Below are 12,748 nucleotides of genomic sequence, written 5' to 3'. Positions count from 1 at the left end.
CTCTATTAAAATAGAGGTCTGTCTCCCCATACTAGAACATAAATTGATGAGGACAGGGACTTCTCTGCTTTGCTAACTGTTAAATACTGGCAGCTAGGACAACTCTTGACACAAAGAAGATACTCCATAAAAATTTGCTGAAAGAGCAAATGAATAATTCAATTCTTTTCTTTGTCTACCCTAACAGAATGCAAGTTACATGATACTGAGACCTGATAGTTCTGTTTCTCCAATGTACATTCTGTTCCTGGCATTGAGTAGCTCTTCAATACATTCATTAATTCATTTTACAACATAAATTTAATGCTCTTGCTCTGAAATTATTAACTAATAACATGTAAATGTTGAGCTATGATGTCTGCGTTGGCAACTTGACCGATGTATAAATCTCATTTATCTCAAAGTCTTATTCACAATCGGATTTCCATTTATAGTGTATAGACAGAATTAAGGCAGTTGCTAAACGTTGAGATTAAGCATCACACAGGTGGAACAATGCACACATCACCTTCACCGCCCCAACACACACACACAGATGCACATGTCCTAATCCTGGGAACCTGTAGATATGTTACCTGACGTGGCAAAATGGACTCTGAAGGTGTGATTATGTTAAATATCTTGAGATAGGAAGGTTTTCCTGGATAATCTGAGTAGGACTCAATATAATCACAAAAGTCCCTGTAAGTCAGAGAGGAAGGCTAGATATTTAGTGTCAGAGACTTGAAGATGTTATGCTGCTGGCTTTGAAGAAGGAGGAAGGGTCCATGAGCAAAGGATGCGGTCAGCTTCCAGAAACTAGAAAAGGCGAGGAGACAGATGCTCTCTTAGAGCCTGTAGGGAGAGCACAGCCGGCTGACACCCACGTTTCAGCTTGGTGAAACCCACTTAGTGCATCTGCCCTTCAGAACAGTAAGATTATATATGCATGTTGTATTTAGCCACTAAGTTTGTGGTAATTTGCTACAGTCACTGCAGGGAATGGATACACTCTGCATTAGGCTTCTTTGGGGTAACTTACTTCTGTATGACAAACTTTTCCTACTGTTCTGTTGGGAAGTAGAGACCCAGCTCATTCTCTGCTTCGAATTTCTTCCAGACGGGAATCCATGCAACAGGCCATCTCCCCAAATCTCTCCACTCTACCTAGTTAGGAGCTGTCAGGGCTCCAGCTGGGAACTGAGCCACCTGCGTCAGATTCCTGCAGGAGAGGAAGGGACTAGCCCAGGGGTCTGTCTCCCAGTGAGCTCTAGTGCTTACCATAGCCTCACAGTGCAGTCGGATTCTCTGCGCTAACCGATGTCACCTTGCCCCCAGCTTCTAAGGCGCCCTGAAGAAACAGAGCATCGGTTCAGTTTCAGGTTTCGCTTTTATCTTCGTTTATCCATCTAAATTACACCACGTGCTTGCTCGTTCTTTAAAAAAAGCGTTCCATTTTTTTAATCATCAGTGGCCCTCCTTATCCTTTGTTCTTACTATTAACACGGAGTCACTATTTTGAAATAGCGTTATTGTCATTTCAGTGGGATTTGGGGAAGAATATGAGGCAAATATGGGTGTTCAATCTCTTATCTTGACTCGGAGCGTTCTGTTTTATGCTGCTTTTTAAAAAAATGTATTTGGTTACGTTTTGCTCTACTTATAGCCTGTGTGAAGTATCTGGAGATTCTATAGGGTTTTTTGTTTGTTTGTTTGTTGTGGCGATCAAAGGTTCTTGGGGCAGTGCCCTCATTATCTGTCAGGCCTGCCGTGTCTGATTAAAAACAGGTGCAGCCAAACCCTCACTTTTGCCTACCACTGCTGTCTGCGTCAAATGAAAAGCAGGAGTAAGTTTTCTGTGGGATCTTGCCCTCCCTCTCAATTCTCTTGTGTTGGAGAACTTTCCAAACTATTGGCAAGGATCTGAATTTGTGGCTGACCAATGGTCCCACATCCTGCCATGGCCCCCACAAATTTTGCAGCTTTGAGATAGGAGGTTTTGATGTGGTTCTATTGGCGTCATATCTTCCATGTAATTTCAGCTTAATCAATTGCCTTATATTCGGTGATTTATGGGCTCCTCGATCTATCCTTTATTATTTTTACATGACCAACTAATTCTTTCAAATGACTGTACATGAACGGCATCTTCCCTTTATTTTTAAATCAGATACTGATGCTCTTCTTTTGATCTTTGTATATTCCTTTAGTTATCACCACTGTAAGTCAGTGACTTAAAAATAGAGGTTAAACATTTGTGCCCAAATCATCAGATCTCAGAGAAGTCCGATGTGTTAACATAATCAATAAGCTTGTGATCTCTATTCTATCCTTTTATCATAGGTTATCTTAGACATCAGATTATTCATGTTATTTTCATGTTATTTTATAGTTTAATCCTAAATTGCAGTGGGGGGTGTAAGAGGCTCAGTATTGGTCTGAGTGATGCTTTTGTGGATTCTGAGATGTTTTAATAATACAAGGAAGTTTAGTCTAGCAGACAAAATATGGTTTCTAATGCTTAAGGCAATAGACAATACATGATATTTGTATTTTTGCTGTCTACACCAGAGTCCCAACTCATGAGTGTGCCAAAAATGACACAGGGTAACCCCGAAAGAGATAGAAATCCAGAAATGTTTGAAAATACTTGAAAAGCACATATACAAAGTAGTTTTACGGTTCTGTCAACAAAGAGGAAAGATCCAAGTTTTTTTTGAACTGAATTACAGGAGAGAGAAACCCCAGGGAAAGAGAATTGGTTCAGAAAAAGGCGGTGTCGGTGCCAGGGCTCATGGATGGGGATAGACAACAGGAGGGCTAGCTGGGTAATCACACCACTTTATCTGTCACATCATCGTTTATTTATAACACCAATAAACCAAATGTAAAATTGCAATACCACCACCTTATGGAAAGCGCCTTGCACGTTTTATGGCTTTGCTGGTAAAGTATTCAATTAACGTTTACTAACTGGCTGGGCTCAGATATATGTTCCCAAAATATGTTTGACTTCTTTAAGTTTAGGCTCTGAATATCGGTCTTATTTTGGATGGCGTTAATTATAAAAACTCAAAATTCCATTATCGTTATCCATGAAGTTTTAAAAAATTTCTGTAGGCACTATAAACAATCACTTCTCATGAAACAAGTAGAGATTCCCCAATGGGCAAACACCAAACCGTTCCCAATCATATTATATTTTAAATAAAGGATTCTCAGCAAGCATTTGGCGGGGGGAGGGAATCAGATGCCTTCAGAGATTGGTGGCTGGGAAAGAAGGAAGAGAATCTAGAAAAAGCTGTGGGCCAACCCGATCCTATTCTTCGGTTCCTTGATTGAAGGCATTAAGTTTTATTTTATTAACTTCTTTCTTGCCCTTCAAAAGTTGAGGGTGCTCACTCCAGGGCTTGTGCAAAACGGCCCCAGGAAACCTCAGTGCAAAAGTTTGAAATCACAGCTGGCTGTGATTAGAAGGATTGGGGAGATCAGTGCTTGATTAACTTTCAGCTGCTATTGGTTTGCCTCAGTTCCTGCAGGAGAATTAATCTGTAGGTTCGAGTAAATTTTGGATCTTAATGGATACCAGATACATCGAGCCCACCCAGACCACCAAGATTTAACAATCCCTTTCCCTACATTTAAATTGTACAAATGAATTCATTCCTCCTTACCCAGTGGCCCAAATCACTCTACCTCATTGTTTGCTCCCAAGGCATTCGCTGTCTTACGCCTTCTAGCCCAAGGAGGTGTAAATTCTTTAAGGGAAGGTCCAGGTCTTAGTTTTTTGTATTTTCAGAAGAGCAAATTTAATTCCTTCCACCCGAAAGAGTTTGCTAGATGAATAACAATGCATTTCTGCTCACTTTCTCTTAATTTGTGGTCAGTGCACATAAAATTATTCCAGCTCTATAATCCATCGTCTCTATTCTCCACTTCTATCGTGCAATGGAGATTGGTCCCCATCCTCAATTGAACTTATACCATTCTAGTTAAAGATTCTTGAATTAGAAATATAGACTTATTATCATAAATCATCGTTTTCTTGATAGCGTTAAAAGGTAATTGGTCATTAAACATTTACATGTACAACCTTCATTTCATTGATAAATTTCATAACAAGAAGAGGTTTTTCATCTAACCCCTTCTTTGCTAACTCAATATTTTTATATTTGTAAATTGAGGAACTCACTCAAAAAGAAAAAGAAAACTTGCCACAAACACACACACGTATTTGTTTCAATTCAAGAAATTTCCAGTTTTCTGATAGACCATCATGGTAGCATTGACATGTGAGCCTCACACAATTAATATCAGGTACGTGCAAATAAAATCAAGTACTAATCGACATAAGTAAATCAGCAGAAATTTTCCTAATGAGCGTGTAAATCATTTCCTTTTGTAGAATCTAATTGCAGGAAGTAGTAGGAAAAAAAGCTGAGAGAACTCAAAGCGTATTGAAATGCCCATGTCCCTCTCAGAGAATTTTAATTTAACTAAAAGAAGGAGGTAAAGTTTCTGTTTGTGACTTCTCGAATTGCTAGGATCAATTGCTTTCAGATTTATATGTTCGTCTTATTCTCTCCAAAAAATTCTATTAGCCCTATACTAACTCAGATTTTCAGAGCTAAGGATTTCTTAAGAGGTCACCCGATAGTTATGTGCGACAGGCATCGTCCTTCCTGCATGAGGTTTTTCTCCACAATATCAGACCAATTAGAGCATATATCTATACACCTCTATCACTGTCTCTATCTGCTTTCTCTCAACCCTCCTCTCTCAGAAGTCCTGCTTCAGTTAGATCGACCTCTTCATTTTTCTCTATTAATGTGGTATTTATTCCACTTTTGCCTTTGCTTCCATCCCTTCTCCAACCTGCAGTGCCCAGCTCCTTCATATTTGTTCCACTCTAAGTGATTCCCAGGCCCCAGCTTACGAACTATCTCATCTATAGGGTCTTTCTTGATTTTCCCAAGATTAATCCCTCCTTACTCACTTTGATATACCTTCTCGTTTGATTCACACATTCAGTGGTTTCTTGAGTTATTATTTAACATCTTGTGAAATTATCTAGTCTAGGAACTTGATCTAATTGCTCAAGGTAGGAGGTATGTTTTTAAGGAAAAAAAAAAAGAATCACATTTTTCTCACACAAGAAGTATTTTTACAAATATTTGCAAATTATAATGCTTGTGGTACTAACAAAAGAAATAGTATAACACCATTTAATTTGTTTTTGACTCAGACTACCCAGTGAAATCATACATGTTAAGGAAAAATATTGTTGAGCTATTAATATCTACAAATACTGCTGCTTAGAGCTTTGAAAAGTGAATGACAGATGTCAAATATAGATTATAAGCCTCCTGGCTTGATTGCAAGAACCACGAAAATGAAAATCATAACTGTCCTGGTCAGTGTGTAGAATAATACATAGTACTTAGTACACAGTTGACAGCCAATCAATAATTTTGTATGAGCAAATGAATGAAGAAGTAAATAAAATAACCTAGATAAAACACAAGGATAAAAGGCAATCTTCCTTTCCTATCATTAAAATTAGTTATGATGGATAAAAACAAGGACAATAATAATGGAATGGCTACCTATATTCTGATAGAGGGTCTCCTCTAGATAAATGGCCAGAGATGATTTAATCACTGACAGTGTATGAAAAACTAAATCCCAGAAGTGACTGAGTATATAAGAATTTAAGGATTCAAGGGAATTAAAAGGGACAAATTATGTTTCTTCCTACACTCATCTTTGCTAGAGTGGCTGAGACCCTTAGTACAGATATACCTGTTCTAATATACACCTTACACCAAGGGCCTAGGCTTACCTGGTTTCAGGATCATTATCTCTATTTCTCTCATCAAAATTGCCATCCTCCAACTGCAGCTGATTTCATCTTACGATTAGGAGAACTAATTTAACTCATTCTCACTAAAGTGTAGATTTGTGGGTTGTTTCTCCTAGGAGTCACTGCAGGAAGGACAAAAACGACAGCAAAATGTGTGATAGATCATTACTGTGTTGGGGACTTTCAGAATACAAGTCCCACACAATTCCCCTGTAGTTACAATCCATCATTAGTCATTAATGTGATATTATGAAGTAATTAATGTAAATAATATAAACCATAGCCTTCAAGGAAAGTAAGCTGCATTTTTGAAATCTCTTACAATGTGTCACACCAGTAGTCAAGTAACATGGACAGAGTAGTTACACAGATTATTAAGTCGAAAGAAAAGACACGTTCAAAAGAAAATGCTGAAAAGAAGTTACGGTAAAAATCAGGGAATGATGTTGATGTCCAAGTGTCCAGTTTGGAGAAGAGCAAAAGACATGCAAAAAAAAAAAAAAAAAGCCTGTATTGTCTTATAACTCTAAGACCAGTTTTAGAAACCGTAGAAGTGAAAACCATTTATAAATAAGCAGTTTTTGAGAAAAGATGGCATTCATCATTAACTTTCTGAAAAACTGCAATCTGCTGATAAACTTACATATGGAGCGATCTGTTGCATTATTTTAGTTCATCAAGAAGTCGTCAGCATTTAAGATGTCGAAGGACCTCTTTGTCTTGTGGGAAACGCTGTTTTTATACATTTGCTGTTATGTTGGCCTCGCAACTCTCATTTTGCTTATTTCTCCATGTCTGAGAACTCATGCGCCCTGTTCCTCATTAGACACCTTAAGGGTCACTGACAAGCAGTGGTCTTTTTTTTTTTTTACAGAAATAAGGGTCTAGCATGAATGTGCGATGGAGTTTGAATAACTTTCTCCTCCCCTAGGACCTTGCAAATCAAGGTTGAGGTCCATTGCCAAAGGCTGGCACAGCTGGAGGCCGCGCCTGGAAGGAAGGGGGCTTATCTTTGCACTGGAGAATGTCTTTGCTGTATCTTTCCTGCCGTTAAGCTACAGTTTTCAGAGGCTACTGACCCAGGAGCTTTCATCAACCTTAAACCCACTTTTAATAACAACAAGCTCGGGGGATCTGGGGAGCTTTCCACCAATGTCTGGAACTCTGACAAACATCTCGTAGTTCAGCCTGGTAAGGTCCACTGCCGCTTCATGGGGCATGTCTCCTCCCGTGCCCCAGTTCGGGAGGCAAAAAACCAAACATCACCTTCTGGAATGAGACCCGCAAATAAAAGCAAATTAACCCACCTCGCCACTGGCCCCCTCCCTGCCCTCAGAGGTCTATTTAAGCTCCGGCTTCCTTAAATGTTGTATTTTACAGCTTTTTGTGCTGAATTCTTCAGACAGCCACCATCCTCAGGGTGGGGGATGTGGGAGTCAGCTTCTCCATCTATGATAATGGGGCATCCTGCTCACACGATCCAGCGCATGGACTCGCTTCTCCGCTTGCAGTCCCGCCCCTTGCAACAAACAGGCTGCAAAATGTGTTTACTCTACATGTCAGATATCATTAGCCTTGAACCGGGGGCCTCTCGTGTGAACTATTCAGCAAGTCCGACACAGTCAGTCTCCGGTTTCCCTTCCACGATAGAGCTCTGAGCACAGTGACAGCGGTTTTGACGGAACCGCTTGCAGACAACGTCTGGAGATTTAAATGATGGTTGAGCTTCAGTTAAAGCTTCAGTCAATGTCCTGAACAAAGTGTCTCCTTCGGGGATTTTTCTAAGTCAAGATCAACAGGACAAAGTGCTGGGGGAGGTGTTTCGATAAACCTGCGCGCTCAGTGCCTGGGGATTCACGACGTTTCTCTTTCTACCCTAAGTTCTCATCATGCTCCACTGCATGCGTTTCTCCCTTGTTAGTCCCCTGATCACAGGAATGTGATCGCGGGGCTCTTCTGGAATCAGATTCTTTTCCTACACATTTCATTTCCAATTACTCAAGTAATTTCTCACTTTTCTGGAAGCTCCGCTTCATGCAAAGTCAACATCCAAAAGTTCAGCTTTCTGTGTTCGCTAATTACTTCAAGCGGTCACTTGCTCCCCCGCAGACAATATGCTGAGAGCATTGCCTTCGGACATTTCTCCGTTCAGGTTTAGCTTGAGGAAAGAAGATCCTCAATTTTATACATTTTTATCTGATAATATTTTTAGGAACAATGACTAAGGATCCCGAAGTAAAAGGATTTTCCTCTTGTTATCAGAGAACTTTCTAGATATAAGGCAAGCCTAGAATTACATACATGCGTCAAGGCCAAAGATTTAGGCGAAGTCCTTCTAGAATGTGAAGATTCTGGTGCAGGGAAGGTATTTTTAAATCCTTCGAATCCAGTGACTTTCAATGGAGAGAGATTTTTGCCACCCTCCCCAATATCCAGAGACATTTTTGGTTGATACGGCTGGGGAGGGGTTGCTAATGATATCTAGTGGGTAATGACCAGGGATCCTGCTAAGCATCTTACAGTGCGGAAGATCGCTTTGCCCCGAAACAAAGTACTATCTGGCTCAAAATGTCAATCTTGCCGAGGCCGAGGAAAGCTGCTTTCACTTACGCCAGTGTTCAGCTCAGTGCTTTACGTGTAATGGACACTCAATAAATGCCTAAGGAATAAAGAAATCAAGTAGAGCTTCTGAACTAGAATCAGCATTTGGTTCTGGGCACTAGTGCCCCCTTCTTAATCTCTCCGATGCTAGGTCCCGCCTGTCTGCCTAGACTCTGTAACTTACCGTTTCTTCCTGCTATCCCTCACTTTCTCAGACGGGTCTGCTCCGACCCGGGTCTGTTAGATTCATCTCGCTCATGGCCCATGGCGGCTTAGCTCTCAGTCTCGGAGCTGACAGCTAGCTTGCCGAGTTAGAACCACAGAGACAGGATCAGTAGAAGATCTGGAATCAGAAGCAGCAACAGTCGCCACCCCCTATTCTAAACATTAATGTCACATGATGGATTTCGGCACCCTTCCCATTTTATGCCAGGTCCTGTTGATACAAGTGCTGTATCCGTAATGAAGTTAAACTCAATATATTTTTTCCTCTAGTTATAACTGGCAATAATTTTGCAAGTTCCCAGCTACCGTGGAATCCGTTTGGGGCAGGCAGAAAAAGCAAACAAGCTCTAGTATGAAATGTAATTGTGGTTGCCACATGTGAAACAGGTTAGCTACCAACTCTTCTTGTCAGCCTTACTCCAGTTTACAGACACTCGCTTTTGCTCAAACCAAGTATATTTGATTAATAGGAAATGGAGACAATTATCTGGGCACTTCGTTTAAAGAAAAAGGGCTTTTTCTTTTTTTTTCTGGAAACATTCAGATTATCGAGACAAAAATGATTTCTAAAATACGTAGCCAGAGAGTGTATTAACATTTTCAGATTATTTATCATGGAGGTGTGGAAATATATTCTATGCCCAGGCCTGGAAATGTGACCAGACACAGTTAATGGGTGCGTGCATACTGCATTCTGACGCACTGGATTTGTTGAGTGCATTGCCCAAGTAATCATCCCAATGACCCTATGAGGTATATAGTGATATCTTCATTTTTATAGTTAAGGGCACTGAGGTTCAGAGAGGCTGAGTAACCCCCAAGATTACACAGATTAAAAAAGAAAAAGAGGTTTCACTTAATATTAAAAAGAACATGGGGTAAAACCTTAAGTTCATTATGATTATAGAAAAGTCTTAAACAGCCATCAGAAAGTTCAAGCATATTCAACAATATGAGATGTCCCTAAATCTTTAACAATAAACGCATATTTCTATTTTCACCAGTGTCAAGTTACCGCTGGTTTAAATTCTGTGTCTATCTCTCCTGTTATTCTTTCAGTTAACCAACTTCATGAAACTATAATTTATCTCGAAAAATTTATAGTTTTTCCTCATCCTAACAAAAGCAAATCATCTACTCTTCTAAATTTCATTCAGGGTAGATTCTGTCTTCTCTAAAAATAGTATGTCAATAACGGAGCCAGCTTTTAGCATCTTATTTAATTTTAGATTTGGCAGTATAAACATTTCGTTGTATCATTAGGTATAAGTCCTTGGCCACTTTCAAACAAGTATTTGAATGTGATTTCATGAGGACAATGTTTCCAAGGGTAGAGAAGATACTCTGGAAAAATAAATAAGGAAAAACTTGAGGTACTTATAGCTACTCCAAGTTTCTTTTCTTAATCGTATTTAATTCATCTTTTAAGTAAACTATATTTGTACAAGCGAAAGCGCACATTTCATGTAAGTAGACCAATTTGCAAAGAGCCCTGTACATACACATCTGTAACCTACTATAAACGCAAACACACAGAGTCCTTTTATACGTATTTGTTTTTTTATATATTTTGATTTCATATCAAGGATTTCTACTGACGTCTTTGGCAGTCTCAGGATTGGAATGAATCATAAAGACTTAATGGGCAGTGGCTTGAGAGGATTTTAGCCCATTTACTGAAAAAAAAAAAAAAAGAAGTCTTGTGGAAGTGACCTAACCGGTGAATCCCACCTTAGGAAATGTCACCCATCTCGATCTTTATGAGTGGGATAAACAACATCAATAATAAGAATAATTGAACAAAGCTGTTGGTTTCGGACCCTTGAATGTTTTAGTTGGGCGAAGCTTGTAATAAATTACTCCCTATTTCAACCTAATAGGGCATATTTCCATTTTCAAATATTCTTTACGGCATTTCCAAAATTATATAAGAAAACAAAGATTACGAGACACATAAAATTCATTTGTAAGTTCACATTTTTGTTGACACTTTAAAAAGTAGTCTCCATTCAAATGCCCTTCCCGTTTTAAAACTAGCATCTGTCACTGTCCAGTTTGCCAACATTTTTTCAGAAGATCGTCTGTTAAAAGTATCCACAAGATGTGTTATACTAACTTTAGTTTTGCACAGTATGTAGGATTTGTACTTTCATAATAGGGAAGGGATTATAACTTGCTAATTAATAATCCCTTAGTTCCTTCTGGTTTAAAAATAGTCTTTTCCAGGTAATTCAATCTTTAGCAAGAAAATATTAGATTTTGTATTTCCTCCCCACACTTCTTCAAACTGTGTCTGGGTGTTCGCATCGAGGCAGGAGATCACTTGGCTGATCCAAGTGGATCAGAGAAAGGGCCTGATCATGCAGCAAAAGAAAACTAACACTTTTTTATACCATTCTGAGGGGGCGGAGGTCCTGCCAGCGGAATAGTTAACCAAACTTATTTGAAAGCCCTGCCCTATTTCTGATAAGGAAAACAATCAAAAGTGTTTCATACTCTTAATAATAATGCAGTGCCTATTTTGGTCTTCGAACAGGAAGTCTGTATTAGAACGTGGAGCTTTTCAGTCATTTTAATATTACACGAAAGCGTTTATGTGTCAGGGAGGGGCGATAATGTAAAATAATCGTTGTGCCTTTTTTACTTCTAGCTCCTCTTGTAACTGGCTGTTCCAGAGGCTGTGTATTTATGTTTCTAGAAGCAGCTATCGATAGCTCATTATATCCATATTATCCATTATCCTGGGAGGAGAAGAAAAATATCTGGTTTTGAAACTGGTATGGGTTTTGGGATACAAGGGGGCCCGGTTTCCTTGTGTGGAATCCTTTGTGCACAGTCCTACTTAAGGGGAACCTCGATATCGCTCTTTTTCGCTTTGGATAAAAAACAGGATTTTCCCTCGAGCCCGGTGGTGAGATAGAGGCAGCAGATCTCACAAGGCTGCATTTCCAGACTCTTCCCCCTTTACCTCATGACGCCATCCCCTCGCCCCCAGTGAATCGCACGCCCGTTGTATTACCACTCAGCTTATTTGATCTTCGTGGAAGATGAATGGCTTTGACTCAAAAAATTAAACAATGGCAAAAGTAAAGTGCAGCATAGAGTAAACCTCACCGGGCTGCAGACTTTCCTTTCTCTTTCCTGTTTCTGAGACCAGGTCTGGATTTCTTTGCCAGCTGCTCAGATTTGCTGGAATTCTTTTAATCACTGGTGTTTCTTTTTAGAAATTTGAAATTAAGGTCATTCGCCTTTCCCAGCTTTCTTTTCAGGAGGAAGCAGTGCTATGTAGGAACGCTCCGCTAGGTACAAGCGAAGATCTGGGATGGTGTCTTGGTTCTGTCACGCGTAGCTATTTCGTTCTCGCTTCCGGCTCTGCCACTTCGGAGTATTAGTTTTCTCACTCGCAAAGTGGAAAGAAGAGTTTCCTCGCTGTGACTCTGAGGGTAGTTGGGAAGATGCAGAATTTATGATGTGTATACAAGCACCTTGAAAAAGTTGAACGATGGACCAGATGTGGAAGGATTTCGATGGATAAACCTTATAGTAACTCATTATTATTGGACACTATTTTAATGTGCATAAATTAACTTACTGAATACACATGAGTCGAAAACCATGTCGCCAAAATCTGTTCCGGTGTTTCATTGAGTATTAGTTAATTGGTACAAAGAGACTTAATTTTTAACTGGCAAATCACAATTCTGGGTGGCAGTTGCTACGGTTACATTTCGAAATTCTACCATCCCAAGACATAACTTGAGCGAGGACTAAATCCTCAGATGGTTTGCCACCAGTTTGCATCATCTGAAAATACAACCATTGAAGGGCTCAGCAACTAACAGTTTCTGGAGAGCAATTGTTTTATCAGCTCTTACTCACAGAGCATGCAGTTAAATTATATTCTGTTTGGCTGCCAAGATCTACGGCAGGCAGCATGTGTCAGGGACCAGGATTGGTGAGTCTCTATGACGGTGGTGGGGCACCTGGAGAGGGCAGCTCATTTTGCACAACGGGCACCTTAGGATATCATTGAGTTGACCTGAATGACCTCCCACATGCAGTCTGGAAATGAAGTAGCTC

The sequence above is a fragment of the Pteropus vampyrus genome, unplaced genomic scaffold (genome assembly GCF_000151845.1).
Source record: "Pteropus vampyrus isolate Shadow unplaced genomic scaffold, Pvam_2.0 Scaffold169, whole genome shotgun sequence".
NCBI classification, from domain to species: domain Eukaryota; kingdom Metazoa; phylum Chordata; class Mammalia; order Chiroptera; family Pteropodidae; genus Pteropus; species Pteropus vampyrus.
Note: the sequence above shows the minus strand (reverse complement) of the source record.